The sequence below is a fragment of the Triticum aestivum genome, chromosome 2D (assembly GCF_018294505.1).
Source record: "Triticum aestivum cultivar Chinese Spring chromosome 2D, IWGSC CS RefSeq v2.1, whole genome shotgun sequence".
Lineage (NCBI taxonomy): Eukaryota > Viridiplantae > Streptophyta > Magnoliopsida > Poales > Poaceae > Triticum > Triticum aestivum.
Window position 1 is genome coordinate 162,058,475 of NC_057799.1, and position 14,850 is coordinate 162,073,324.

General features: G+C 45.3%; 1 non-coding gene and 1 pseudogene across 1 annotated transcript; both read right to left on the reverse strand.

The window, feature by feature from the left end:
- Positions 1-2,164: 2,164 nt before the first annotated feature.
- On the reverse strand, positions 2,165-2,267 carry LOC123056258 (U6 spliceosomal RNA). The gene has a single exon (XR_006426689.1). It is a non-coding gene; the product is annotated as a U6 spliceosomal RNA (small nuclear RNA).
- Positions 2,268-10,151: 7,884 nt separating this feature from the next.
- Positions 10,152-11,820, reverse strand: LOC123052355 (elongation factor-like GTPase 1; annotated as a pseudogene).
- Between the last annotated feature and the right edge of the window lie 3,030 nt (positions 11,821-14,850).

The following is a 14,850-nucleotide window of genomic DNA, read 5'->3' on the forward strand; positions in this document are numbered from 1 at the left end:
GTCATTGACATGTTTCTATGCAATGTTTTATGGAAAAGTCTTCAATTCCGCGCGCTGATTTTATGGAAGAAATACATCACCCACAATGCTTGACACGTGCCCTTTGTGGATCCACCCACCGCGTCCCCTTTCTTCTCCTTATCTCTTCTTTGAACGAGCGTAACCACATGTTCCTCTCAAACGCAAGGCACGTCTGCTTTGATTCCCCACTTCCTTTCACGACCGTCCAATCTCGGCGGTGAGGACATCAACCTCCCCTGCAGCAGTCTCCACCCACACGCCTCCTCCCAAAACGTTGTTGCTCCACTCAGGTGGTCTGCATCGCTCCACAAAAACACGAGAAAAGAAGTGCCCCTTCCCCCATGGCTGTGATCGGCGCTACGGGGTACCGTTGGTGTTGTGACGGTCAGATGCTGTGAGGGCGGTTGACGGGCATCACGAGATCGGACGTGAATGACTTTGTTGCAAACACCAACGATGTTGCCACGACATGCTTCTACAACGGCGAATGTGCTTTGGAAAAATCGACGAGGCTGCAAAGACGACAACAATGTTGCACCGGGATGCTTCTGCTACGTTAATCCCGCCGTGATGTGCTTCCGCAAACAGTGATTGTACTACAATGACACGGTGCTGCAACGACCGTCATGCTACAATGGCGCAACAATGTTTGCGCTACTGTGGTGATGTTGTGAGCTTTGCTTCGCAACATGCACCATGTTGCAAAATAGTTACACAACATACGCCATGTTGCAAAGTAGTTTCGCTACGGCTGGCCGCATCCTCCCCCTTGAGATAGCCAATGAAAAGTTACTGTGGTCTCTCATGGCCTGAGTAAAGTCGCAACTTTGTCGGATCTCGGCATTGTGTCTAGGCGGCAAGTTGAGTTAAGCGGAGGCAATTTGGTGCATTTTGTTGGTTTAGTTTTATTTAACACAGTACAGAGCATACGCTCATAAATACACACACACACACTCACCCATATGAATGCACACACGCACACCCTACCCCTATGAGCACCTATGAGCACCTCTGAGAGAGTGAGCCGACACATCATCTTGAGATTGACGAAGACACCATAGATGCTTTCGTAGTCAACGAAAATGTCTTCTCTTACTGAAAGCACATCACCGTAAGGTCTGAAATAAATCCCCAAGAAAATGTGATCACCAATGCCAAGCCTAGAGCTTGGAACCTGGTGGGTTGGTTCCAAATATCTAACCATCCGAGTACGCTCAGTTCGCTATTGGTTTAATTTTGATTTGCCTACACCAGGTTTCATGGATGCGCGCACCTAGCTACTTGGCCTATTTAATAACCAGTAAGTGCAGCGAAGATTGGCTTACTAAAATTGAATTATTTTGCTTTTGCATGCCTCAATTAGTGAGTCAGAAAATGCCTCTGTGCTGCCCGAAGGGCAACACATAACAAAGAATTCATTCCCACTCAAATACTGAGGTCTAGTCCGGATATTTCTTTCTTTTTTAGAGGATCTTTTTTTTGTAGGAAAAGTGATGCTTTTGATTCTTATAAGCTTGCTCATACCAGGTAATTTTTAAATCCTTTCAACTATAATAACGTTGCTTGCAAACTCGCTAAAAATTGGGGGGGGGGGGGGGGGGGGGGGCGAGGAGTTCATGCCACGCTCAAAATTTTGTTATCTTCTCCTAAATAAATAAATTATGCATTCCTTAAAGTATTATTGGATGTAAAGGATTCAAGACTATCACAATAAATTATTCATGGGTAGGTGCAATTAAAGACACAATTTACTTAATCCAAACATCTTTACAGTAGAGAAAACGTGTTGCCAAATCTATAGCAATATGGTTGTTTTGAATGAAATATCTTAGGGGCCTTTTGTACTTTAAAATACCATAAGAGAGAACGAAATAGTGTCTGGTTGTAAGAAACGTGTTGCCAAAATCAATAAAAATCTGGTTGTATTGAATGGAATGACGCTGGGGCTCTTTTGTACTACTTTAAAATCCCATAAGAGAGAAAGAAACCATGTGTGGCTGTACAAAAAAAAACAGAAAAGTGCAAGGACCAGGAATGATATGAATAATCCAAGGACTGGTGCGTTAAAAGGAGAGTCTAGCTGGACCGAAAGAAGAAAAGGGCCTGGACAGAAATGTCCAGGGGCCGGTGTCCGAAATCTTTAAAAAATCTGGACCATTTCTCGATTTGTGCGTGTCATCCTTGCGCAGGGGCCATGCTAATCTTCTCTGTATCGTTTCGATTTTATTGGATGTCCCCGAAGGGACAGTACTGCAGCGTAAGGGTTTGCTTATAGAGGTAATAGCACCCCAGGTCCCTGTACTTGCACAACATGTGATGGTTTAGTCTTGTAGTTGCAAAAGTGGATTATTTCATCCCTGAACTTGTCATGGAGGTGCAAGTTTAGTCCTATGCCAATCACAGCCCGCCAAGTGGATGCCAAGTGGACTAGCTTGTCAGCGCGCAGCATTTTGCACTTAGGCCCCTGCCTTCTTCCCTTATTAACCCGCAGTGCACCACCAAGTAGCCGTCGGACAGCTGAACCAAGAGCAACATACTTCACATACAATTCAGCGATCTCATGGAGATCTTTGTTAATATACTAGCGGCATGCAGTGCTTTCACTGAATCCCCTGCAGACTACAGAGGAGGGCAAGGAATGAAGTATAAACATGTAGTATGGAGCAGTGAGCAATTCAAACCTGAAGTCTCAATGTGGTCATGACTGCAGTAACCTTAGGTCTTAACCAGAAAGCAAATCCGATTGCCGTCAAAGGAGCTACTGGACAATGGATTGTTTCACTCCGTTTTGTATGTAGTTGTGGTCCTATCAAGGTTTCAAGGAAAATCGTGGGGCAAGTTTAATCGTGGGCCAAGTTTCCTCCTGTTAGCGCTATAATATCCAATGTTCGCTCACCACACAAGACCACCCTGATCTCATAATGGCTGCAACCACAGACAAGACAACACACGATGCAATCAGTTTATACAAATCAGTGGGGTTTCAGTATAGACTTATCTGCTAAGCTGTAGTTCCATAAACCCGCAAAAAGAATACATGTGAGTAATAAGATCCAAGAACTGAGCTCAAACTAATTCTAGAGTGCGGTCACCTGAGGGTCCCGGTACATTACCGATATCACCCGAAACTTTTCCGGTGACCAAAACAGGACTTCCCATATATAAATCTTTACCTCCGGACCATTCCGGAACTCCTCGTGACGTCCGGGATCTCATCCGGGACTCCGAACAACATTCGGTAACCACGTATATCTTTTCCCTATAACCCTAGCGTCATCGAACCTTAAGTGTGTAGACCCTACGGGTTCGGGAACCATGCAGACATGACCGAGACGTTCTCCGGTCAATAACCAACAGCGGGATCTGGATACCCATGTTGGCTCCCACATGTTCCACGATGATCTCATCGGATGAACCACGATGTCGGGGATTCAATCAATCCCGTATACAATTCCCTTTGTCTATCGGTATGTTACTTGCCCGAGATTCGATCGTCGGTATCCCTATACCTTGTTCAATCTCGTTACCGGCAAGTCTCTTTACTCGTTCCGTAACTCACATCATCCCGTGATCAACTCCTTGGTCACATTGTGCACATTATGATGATGTCCTACCGAGTGGGCCCAGAGATACCTCTCCGTTTACACGGAGTGACAAATCCCAGTCTCGATTCATGCCAACCCAACAGACACTTTCGGAGATACCTGTAGTGCACCTTTATAGCCACCCAGTTACGTTGTGACGTTTGGTACACCCAAAGCATTCCTACGGTATCCGGGAGTTGCACAATCTCATGGTCTAAGGAACTGATACTTGACATTAGAAAAGCTCTGAGCAAACGAACTACACGATCTTGTGCTAGGCTTAGGATTGGGTCTTGTCCATCACATCATTCTCCTAATGATGTGATCCCGTTATCAACGACATTCAATGTCCATGGTCAGGAAACCGTAACCATCTATTGATCAACGAGCTAGTCAACTAGAGGCTTACTAGGGACATGGTGTTGTCTATGTATCCACACATGTATCTGAGTTTCCTATCAATACAATTCTAGCATGGATAATAAACGATTATCATGAACAAGGAAATATAATAATAACCTATTTATTATTGCCTCTAGGGCATATTTTCAACAGTCTCCCACTTGCACTAGAGTCAATAATCTAGTTCACATCGCCATGTGATTAACACTCATAGGTCACATCACCATGTGACCAACATCAAAGAGTTCACTAGAGTCAACAATCTAGTTCACATCACTATGTGATTAACACTCAATGTGTTCTGGTTTGATCATGTTATGCTTGTGAGAGAGGTTATTAGTCAACGGGTCTGAACCTTTCAGATCCGTGTGTGCTTTACGAATATCTATGTCATCTTGTGGATGCTACCACGCGCTATTTGGAGCCATTTCAAATAATTGCTCTACTATACGAATCCGGTTTACTACTCAGAGTCATCCGGATTAGTGTCAAAGTTCGCATCGACGTAACCCTTTACGACGAACTCCCTTTCACCTCCATAATCGAGAAAATTCCTTAGTCCACTAGGTACTAAGGATAAGTTCGACCGCTGTCATGTGATCCATTCCTGGATCACTATTGTACCCCTTGACCAACTCATGGCAAGGCACACTTCATGTGCGGTACACAACATAGCATACTGTAGAGCCTACGTCTAAAGCATAGGGGACGACCTTCGTCCTTTCTCTCTCTTCTGCTGTGGTCAGGTCTTGAGTCTTACTCAATACTCACACCTTGTAACACAGCCAAGAACTCCTTCTTTGCTGATCTATTTTGAACTCTTTTCAAAATTGTGTCAAGGTGTGTGTTCTTTGAAAGTATCATCAGGCGTCTTGATCTATCTCTATAGATCTTGATGACCAATATGTAAGCAGCTTTATCTAGGTCTTCCTTTGAAAAACTCCTTTCAAACAACCCTTTATGCTTTCCAGAAATTTTACATCATTTCGGATCAACAATATGTCATTCACATATACTTATCAGAAATGTTGTAGCGCTCCCACTCACTTTATTGTAAATACAAGTTTCTAACAAACTTTGTATAAACCCAAAAACTTTGATCACTCCATCAAAGCGTATATTCTGACTCCGAGATGCTTGCTCTAATCCATGGAAGGATCGCTGGAGCTAGCATACCTTTTAGCATCCTTAGGATCGACAAAACCTTTCTGATTGTATCACATACAACCTTTCCTTACGAAAACTGGTAAGGAAACTTGTTTTGACATCCATCTGCCAGATTTCATAAATGCAGCTAATGCTAACATGATTCCAACGGACTTAAGCATCGCTACGGATGAGAAAATCTCATCGTAGTCAACTCCTTGAACTTGTGAAAATACTCTTTGCCACAAGTCGAGCTTCATAGACGGTAACATTACCGTCCATGTCCGTCTTCTTCTTAAAGATCCATTTATCTCGGATTTCATGGCTTCGAGCCATTCGTCGGAATATGGGCCCACCATCGCTTCTCCATAGCTCGTAGGTTCATCGTTGTCCAACAACATGATTTCCAAGATAGGATTACGCATTACTCTGAAGTAGTACGCATCCTCGTCGTCCTACGAGGTTTGGTAGTGACTTGATCCAAAGTTTCATGATCACTATCATAAGCTTCCACTTCAATTGGTATAGGTGCCACAGGAACAACTTCTTGTGCCCTGCTACACACTAGTTGAAGTGACGGTTCAATAACCTTATCAAGTCTCCACCATCCTCCCACTCAATTCTTTCGAGAGAAACTTTTCATCAAGAAAGGACTCGTTTCTAGAAGCAATTACTTTTGCTTCCAGATCTAAAATAGGAGGTATACCCAACTGTTTTGGGTATTCTTATGAAGATGTATTTATCCGCTTTGGGTTCGAGCTTATCAGCCTGAAACTTTTTCACATAAGCTTCGCAGCCCCAAACTTTTAAGAAACGACAACTTAGGTTTCTCTAAACGGTGTCGTCTCAACGGAATTGCGTGGTGCCCCTTTTAAAGTGAATGCGGTTATCTCTAATGCCTAACCCATAAACGATAGTGGTAATTCGATAAGAGACATCATGGTATGCACCATATCCAATAGGGTGCAGTTATGATGTTCGGACACACCATCACACTATGGTGTTCCAGGCGGTATTAATTGTGAAACACTTTCCACAATGTCTTAATTGTGTGCCAAACTCGTAACTCAGATACTCATCTCTATGATCATATCACAGACATTTTATCCTCTTGTCACGACGATCTTCAACTTCACTCTGAAATTACTTGAACCTTTCAATAATTCAGACTTGTGTTTCATCAAGTAAATATTCTCAGCATCTACTCAAATCATCTGTGATGTAAGAACATAACGATATCCACTGCATGCCTCAGCATTCAGTGGACTGCATACATCAAAATGTATTACTTCCAATAAATTGCTCTCTTGTTCCATCTTACTGAAAACGAGACCTTTCAGTCATCTTGCCCATGTGGTATGATTTGCATGTCTCAAGTGATTCAAAATTAAGTGAGTCCAAACGATCCATCTGCATGGAGTTTCTTCATGCATATATACCAATAGACATGGTTCGCATGTCTCAATCTTTTCAAAAACGAGTGAGTCCAAAGATCCATCTACATGGAGCTTCTTCATGCGTTTTATCCCAATATGACTCAAATAGCAGTGCCACAAGTATGTGGTACTATCATTACTTTTGGCATGAACATGTGTATCACTACGATCGAGATTCATTTTAGGTGCAAGACCATTGAAGGTATTATTCAAATAAACAGAGTAACCATTATTCTCCTTAAATGAATAACCGTATTGCGATAAACATAATCCAATCATGCCCAACGCAAACACCTAATCTCGATAGTAGAGGGAGCATGCGATGCTTGATCACATCAACCTTGTAAACACTTCCATCACATATCGTCATCTCACCTTTAGCTAGTCTCCATTTATTCCGCAGCTTTTATTTCGAGTTACTAACACTTAGCAACCGAACCGGTATCTAATACCCTAGTGCTGCTAGGAGTACTAGTAAAGTACACATTCATATAACGTATATCCAATATACTTCTGTCGACCTAGCCTGCCTTCTCATCTACCAAGTATCTAGGGTAGTCCTGCTTCAGTGACCGTTCCCCTCATTACAGAAGCACTTAGTCTCGGGTTTTGGGTTCAACCTTGGGATTCTTCACTAGAGCAGCAAATGATTTGCTGTTTCATGAAGTGTCCCTTTTGCCCTTGCCCTTCTAGAAACTAGTGGTTTTACTAACCATCAACGATTGATGCTCCTTCTTGATTTCTACTTTCGCGGTGTCAAACATCGCGAGTTGCTCAAGGATCATCATGTCTATCCCCGATATGTTATAGTTCATCACGAAGCTCTAATAGCTTGGTGGCAGTGACTATGGAGAACCATCACTATCTCATCTGGAAGATTAACTCCCACTCGATTCAAGTGATTGTAGTACTCAGACAATCTGAGCACATGCTCAACGATTGAGCTTTTCTCCCTTAGTTTGCAGGCTTAAGAAACTTGTCAGAGGTCTCACACCTCTTGACGTGGGCACTAGTCTGAAATCCCAATTTCAATCTTCGGAACATCTCATATGTTCTGCGACGTTTCAAAACGTCTTTGGTGCCACAATTTTAAACCGTTAGCATTACGCACTGAACTATCACGTAGTCATCAAAACGTGCCAACCCAACAGACACTTTCAGAGATACCTGTAGTGTACCTTTATAGCCACCCAGTTACGTTGTGATGTTTGGCACACCCAAAGCATTCCTACGGTATCCAGGAGTTGCACAATCTTACGGTCTAAGGAAATGATACTTGACATTCGAAAAGCTTTAGCAGACGAACTACACGATCTTGTGCTATGCTCAGGATTGGGTCTTGTCCATCACATCATTCTCCTAATGATGTGATCCCGTTATCAACGACATCCAATGTCCATGGTCAGGAAACCGTAACCATCTATTGATCAACGAGCTAGTCAACTAGAGGCTCACTAGGGACATGTTGTGGTCTATGTATTCACACATGTATTACGATTTCCGGATAACACAATTATAGCATGAACAATAGACAATTATCATGAACAAGGAAATACAATAATAACCATTTTATTATTGCCTCTAGGGCATATTTCCAACACTCATCTCTAACAGTCTATATCAAGAATAGCCAACTATTGTGAACTCAAGGTAAAGTAATAACAATTTGAGAGTTAAAAGAAACTGAAGTAATTAAGCGGAACATAAGATTTCTGGAACAACTCAGAATTGCCCAGTACCAAAGACAAGAAACAAGAGATCGGGTAAAACAATAAAATCTAGAGAGTTCCTGCATAACTTGTGGCATGTGATCAAAATTGAAGGAAATATGCCCTAGAGGCAATAATAAAGTTGTTATTTATATTTCCTTATATCATGATAAATGTTTATTATTCATGCTAAAATTGTATTAACCGGAAACTTAGTACATGTGTGAATACATAGACAAACAGAGCGTCACTAGTATGCCTCTACTTGACTAGCTCGTTGAATCAAAGATGGTTAAGTTTCCTAGCCATAGACATGAGTTGTCATTTTATTAACGGGATCACATCATTAGAGAATGATGTGATTGACCTGACCCATTCCGTTAGCTTAGCATTTGATCGTTTAGTATATTGCTATTGCTTTCTTCATGACTTATACATGTTCCTATGACTATGAGATTATGCAACTCCCGAATACCGGAGGAACACTTTGTGTGCTACCAAACGTCACAACGTAATTGGGTGATTATAAAGGTGCTCTACAGGTGTCTCCGATGGTACTTGTTGAGTTGGCATAGATCGAGATTAGGATTTGTCACTCCGATTGTCGGAGAGGTATCTCTGGGCCCTCTCGGTAATACACATCACTATAAGCCTTGCAAGCAATGCAACTAATGAGTTAGTTGCGGGATGATGTATTACGGAACGAGTAAAGAGACTTGCCGGTAACGAGATTGAACTAGGTATTGAGATACTGACGATCGAATCTCGGGCAAGTAACATACCGATGACAAAGGGAACAACGTATGTTGTTATGCGGTTTGACCGATAAAGATTTTCGTAGAATATGTAGGAGCCAATATGAGCATCCAGGTTCCGCTATTGGTTATTGACCGAAAACATGTCTCGGTCATGTCTACATAGTTCTCGAACCCGTAGGGTCCGCACGCTTAACGTTCGGTGACGATCGGTAATATGAGTTTATGTGTTTTGATATACCAAAGGTAGTTCGGAGTCCCGTATATGATCACGGACATGACGAGGAGTCTCGAAATGGTCGAGACATAAAGATCGATATATTGGATGAATATGTTTGGACTTCGGAAGGGTTCCGGGCAAGTTCGAACAAATACCAGAGTACCGGGGGGTTACCGGAACCCCCCGGGGAGTGTAATGGGCCTATTGGGCCTTAGTGGAGAAGAGGAGGGGCAGCCAGGGCAGGCCGCGCGCGCCCTCCCCCTCTAGTCTGAATTGGACAAGGAGGGGGGCGGCGCCCCCCTTTCCTTCCCCCTCTCTCCTCCTTCCCTCTCTCCTACTCCTACTCTTGGAAGGGTTGGAGTCCTACTCCCGGTGGGAGTAGGACTCCCCTTGGGGCGCGCCTAGGAGGGCCGGCCCATAGACACACAAGTTGATCAGTTGATCTTTTAGCCGTGTGCGGTGCCCCCCTCAACCATAATCCACCTCGGTCATATCGTAGCGGTGCTTAGGCGAAGCCCTGCGTCGGTAGCATCATCATCACCGTCATGCTGACCGAACTCTGCCTCGAAGCTCTGCTGGATCGTGAGTTCGTGGGACGTCACCGAGCTGAACGTGTGCTGAACTCGGAGGTGCCGTGTGTTCGGTACTTAGATCGGTCGGATCGTGAAGACGTACGACTACATCAACCGCGTTATCATAACGCTTCCGCTTACGGTCTACGAGGGTACGTGAACGACACTCTCTCCCCTCGTTGCTATGCATCACCATGATCTTGCGTGTGCGTAGGAATTTTTTTGAAATTACTACGTTCCCAAACAAAAATAGGGTACTCAACATGATAGGAATATGAGTAATCCGCAGCTAACCATTCTCTAATATATCACATCTGACACAAAAATCCAGTAATAATTTCTCAAGCAAAACATACCAGTAATATATATGAAAAACAATCAAAGCCATATGGTCACATAGATTCCATATTTGATAGTCTTGTATTGCAGTTTACCAGCACAAACCGGGGACAATGATACAGTTTCCCTACCTAACAAAAAAGTACAGCTATGTTTTCCTAGAGAGAGTTCGCTGTTTCGTGCCATGCTCCACAACTTTCTCTTCAACGTGCAATCCTTTCCTCCGCCTCACAGAATTCATAAGTTTCTTGGCCAAGTTTGGCCCAATGCTTGCCCCATCTCCAAATTCTTCAATCTCCTCCTGTGACTTTGGGATAAAAAAAGGGTCCTCCTGAATAGCATCCCAATGGCTAAAAACAAGCAGCGCGCTGGCTGCACCTGATGTTAATGTCCTGAGCTGACTAGAAAATCCAATGCTCTCGGCAACATGCAAGTAAGCATGCACTCTAAATACTGAAGTCCCTTCTTGCATTTCTTCTTTTAAAATCTTCGCTCGTCTCCTGCCAAGAACTGCATATGTTGAACCTAGTTGCTGAGTCGGGGTGGTCAATTCACAGAAATACATGCCTTCGACAAGCCTTGGGTTGTTCTGAAGAACGGCTGCTCGGCATGCTTCTTTAACTGCGGTTATTACTTGGCCACTGAAGATGTTGTATTGATCAGATTGATGGGCAGCATCAGAGTTGCCAGCAAATATGTAAGGCTCAATGATAAATGCCAGATCCCACATTGGTTCGTCACATAAAGGCCCTGTGTTCGTGGTAAACTGAAATCCTGAAAGAATGCTGTTCCATAGTGCCACAGATTCTAGATGTAACGATTCAGGAGTATCTGCTGATGATTTACTGCTGTCAGGAATATGGTTAGCTTCAGCATCAGATCCACTCACAAACCCCAATCTCTCAAAAAAAAATCTGCTCTACCACGCACAAGAATACCTTGCCTTCCATCTTCCATGGTTATCACACCATCACTTGATTCAACATCCTCTCAGCAAAGCAGAGGCGCTGGCGCCAAGCTTGGTGGCATACAACTCTACGAAGTGGTGGATGCGGAAGCCCCAGCCATCGAGGGCGCAGGCGAAGACGACATTGCCCTTTTGGGGCTGGAAGGCGTCCTCCTCATCGTCGTCAGCATCTTCCGGGGGATCGTCCTGTGAGGCTGACGAGCTGGAGGATGGTTGGTCCTCGAGGGACGCGAGGACGGAGAAGTAGGAGTGCGAGCGCAGCGCGGAGTAGATGGAGTTGACGTCGGCGAGGATGCGGTGCAGGCGCGTATCGGCCTCGGCGTGGGTGAGGTGGAGCTCGGTGATGAGGCGGTCGAGCTTGTTGAGGACGAGGCAGGGGCGGAGGCGCTCGAGGAAGGCCTGGCGCAACGCGGCGTGGGTCTGGATGTGGACGCTCTCGACGGCGTCGACGAGGATGAGCGCCGAGTCGGAGAGGCGCGCGGCGGAGGAGACCTCGGAGCAGAAGTCGATGTGGCCCGGGGAGTCGTCGGACGACGAGCTGTATCCTTCACTCCAAGATACCATGGCGGCGAGCTGGACGGCGGCGGCGAGCTGGAGCAGGGGAAGGGAGGCGAGGGACCAGAGAGGTGAGTGGAGGGGTGAGCTGCCGACAGGTTTCGAAAGAATATTCCAAAGAATATACCAACACAGGTGCCACTTGGTGGTGCACTGCGGGTTGATAAGGAAAGAAGGCAGGGGCCTAACTGCAAAATGCTGCGCGCTGACCTGCTAGTCCACTTGGCATCTACTTGCCGGGCTGTGATTAGCCTAGGACTAAACTTGCACCTCCATGACAAGTTCAGAATGAAATAATTCATTTTTGCAACTACAAGGACTAAACCATCACATATTGTGCAAGTACATAGACCTGGGGTGCTATTACCTCTTGCTTATAAGCCGATTGTTTGTTGGCTCGCTGCGCGAGGTGGGACTTTAGGCAGCCTGATAACTCACGCCCGTGTCTGTTGGCGCACCAGAGGACCTGAAGTCGGCCCAAAGTTAACAGAGAGCCTCGTGGGCTTCTATCATTCTGCCCCTTCCCGTCAGTCCGTCGCACATACTCCATAAGATATCATCATCGAAAAGAAAAAATGCCCTAAAAAATCAAAAAGAAGAAAAATACTCGCATGCACAGTTAATACGTACACTCGCTGGCCTTTCTTCTAAGAAAGCTATACTTGCTAACGCCTCGTAAAATGCCTGGTTGCTACTCCCTCCGTCCCAAAATGTAAGACTTTTTTGACGGTACATTTTGGGACGGGGGAAGTAGTAAGCAGTGTGTGACGTGTACATGCTCTTCGCAAAATAGAAAACAAAAATACGCGTACATACTCAAATTGTAACTATTGTGTGACGTACGACACGACAAGGTTTTTTTTTAGGGTTCACGACAAGGTTTCTATGTACCAGGTTTTTGACAGGTTTTTTTTAGACAAACTGCAAAGCTTTATTAGGTCGTCACAATGTTTACAGGGACGAAATCAAGATCGTTGGGCTGGCCTAACCAAGCATGGCGGCCAACTCCAAGAGATAAAGCATACTTTGCAAGTTTGTGAGCCTCGATATTCGAGCTCTTAAATTCATGAACGATATTACAAGTATTAAAAAGCACTCTCATGTTGTATGATTTCATGCACAATTGCACCGTAGCTCCCTTTGTATTGCTGTTGGATATCGTCGACGGCCACCTTGCAATCCGAAGCAACATGAATCCTCCTGACGTAGAGATCATCTGCTAACGCCAGTGCCTCCCTGAGAGCGAGTGTCTCAAGGGTGCCTGGGTCTGATAGATTGGAAAACACCACCGCCGAAGCTCCTAAGAAAACTCCATCTCGGTTTCTACATATTGCTCCAACTGCACCATGCGATCGTCCAACCGCGGCATCTACATTGATTTTTACCAGCCCCACAGGCGGTGCGATCCAGTGATTTGGACCCCGTTGTAGCGCCCTGTTTCCGACTGCACCTGGCTCCTGGAGTGCTTTTAGCTCTCCAATGTAGGATTTGACAAAGCCGTTGATGGCGAAGGGTGTTTGGAAGATGTCCTCATACATGGCCTTTCTGCATGCACTCCACAGCGCCCATAAGGTGACAACAAAAACAAGGAAATCCTCTTGGTTCAAAGCTTCGTGCATACCAAACAGCCATCTCTTTGCATTTTCCTCTCTGCATGTGCTCAGTTTGTCGAGGACAGCTTCTGACGAAAGTGCCCAAGTGCTCCTTGAAACCGAGCAGTCCACTAGAGCATGGCGCCAAGTGTCGTCAGCCCCGCAAAGACAGCAAGCTCTGGAAGTTGACATGTTCCAGTGATGAAGGAGTGCGGCTGTGGGGATAGTGTGTTTGGCGAGCCTCCATAAGAAAATTTTCAGCTTTGAAGGAACTCTGATCCGCCACAGCTCGGACCAACCTTGGTCTATACCCAGGGAGTCGGAAGAGGCCCCCTGTTCATACAACCATGCCTCCCTACTAAGCTTTGTTTGCTGAAGCATCCGATACGCTGATCGCACAGAAAAGTTGCCCTTACGTTCCTCGGACCAGGCCCAAAAATCATCCGTTTGTCGTGTGCAAAGAGGTATTTGTAATATGACTGCAGCATCTATCGGTATGAACACCGACCGGACCAAGTTCTCGTTCCAGGATGATGAAGTATGGTCTATCAACTCGGCCACTCTCGTCGGTGGATCAGGGACTAGAGAGGCGATCGGCCTTTTCATACTTGGTCTCGGCATCGAGTTATCCTCCCATATTTTTGTTGTTTCACCGTCTCCGATTCCGCGCACCAGCCCCTGCACCATGATGTCTCGGCCGTCTAAGATAGCTCGCCATATCTGTGAGGGGTGTGATCCCAAAGTTGCACCAAAAAAATCTGTGTTTGGATGATAGGCTGCTTTCAAGATCCTCGCGCTCAGAGACAGGGGGTTTTGCAACATGCGCCAGGACTGCCGAGCTAGGAGGGCCAAATTAAAGATCTCCATATCCCGAAAGCCAAGGCCTCTGAGGTGCTTTGGTAAGGTCATCACATCCCATGCCATCCAACTGGGCTTCCATTTTCCTTGTTTGCTTCCCCACCAGAATTGTCTGATTAGCGAAGTAACACTTTCACACAGTCCTGGAGGAAGACGAAAGCATGCCGTCGAGTATACTGGTATTGCTTGGGCAACTACCTTGATCAGTACCTCTTTCCCTGCACAAGATAAGAGTTTTTCCATCCAACCTCTCACCTTTTCCCAAACTCGATCCCTCAAATATTTGAAGGTCCCGTTCTTCGAGTGTCCAGCCTCTGTTGGCATTCGCAGATACCTGTCACTGAGGGATTCGTTACGCACATTTAGAACATTCTTCATATCATCTCTTACCGCTTGCGGGCATCCTCTGCTGAAAAAGATCGATGACTTGTCATGATTTATCCTCTGTCCCCATGCCAAACAGTACGTTTCCAGTAGGTTTAATGCCGCTACTGCCCCCTCATTTCCTGACTTAAAAAGCAGCAGGCTGTCATCTGCGAAAAGCAAAAGGTTTTTGACAGGTAAACATAATTGATTTAGGACCATGATAACTCACGCCCGTTTGGTCTGCAAGACTCCCATCCCGAACGAGTTTGGTGGGAGAGGCGGGTTCCTATATCGCGCATAGGGCGCCCCGAGCGACCAGGCGCGCACC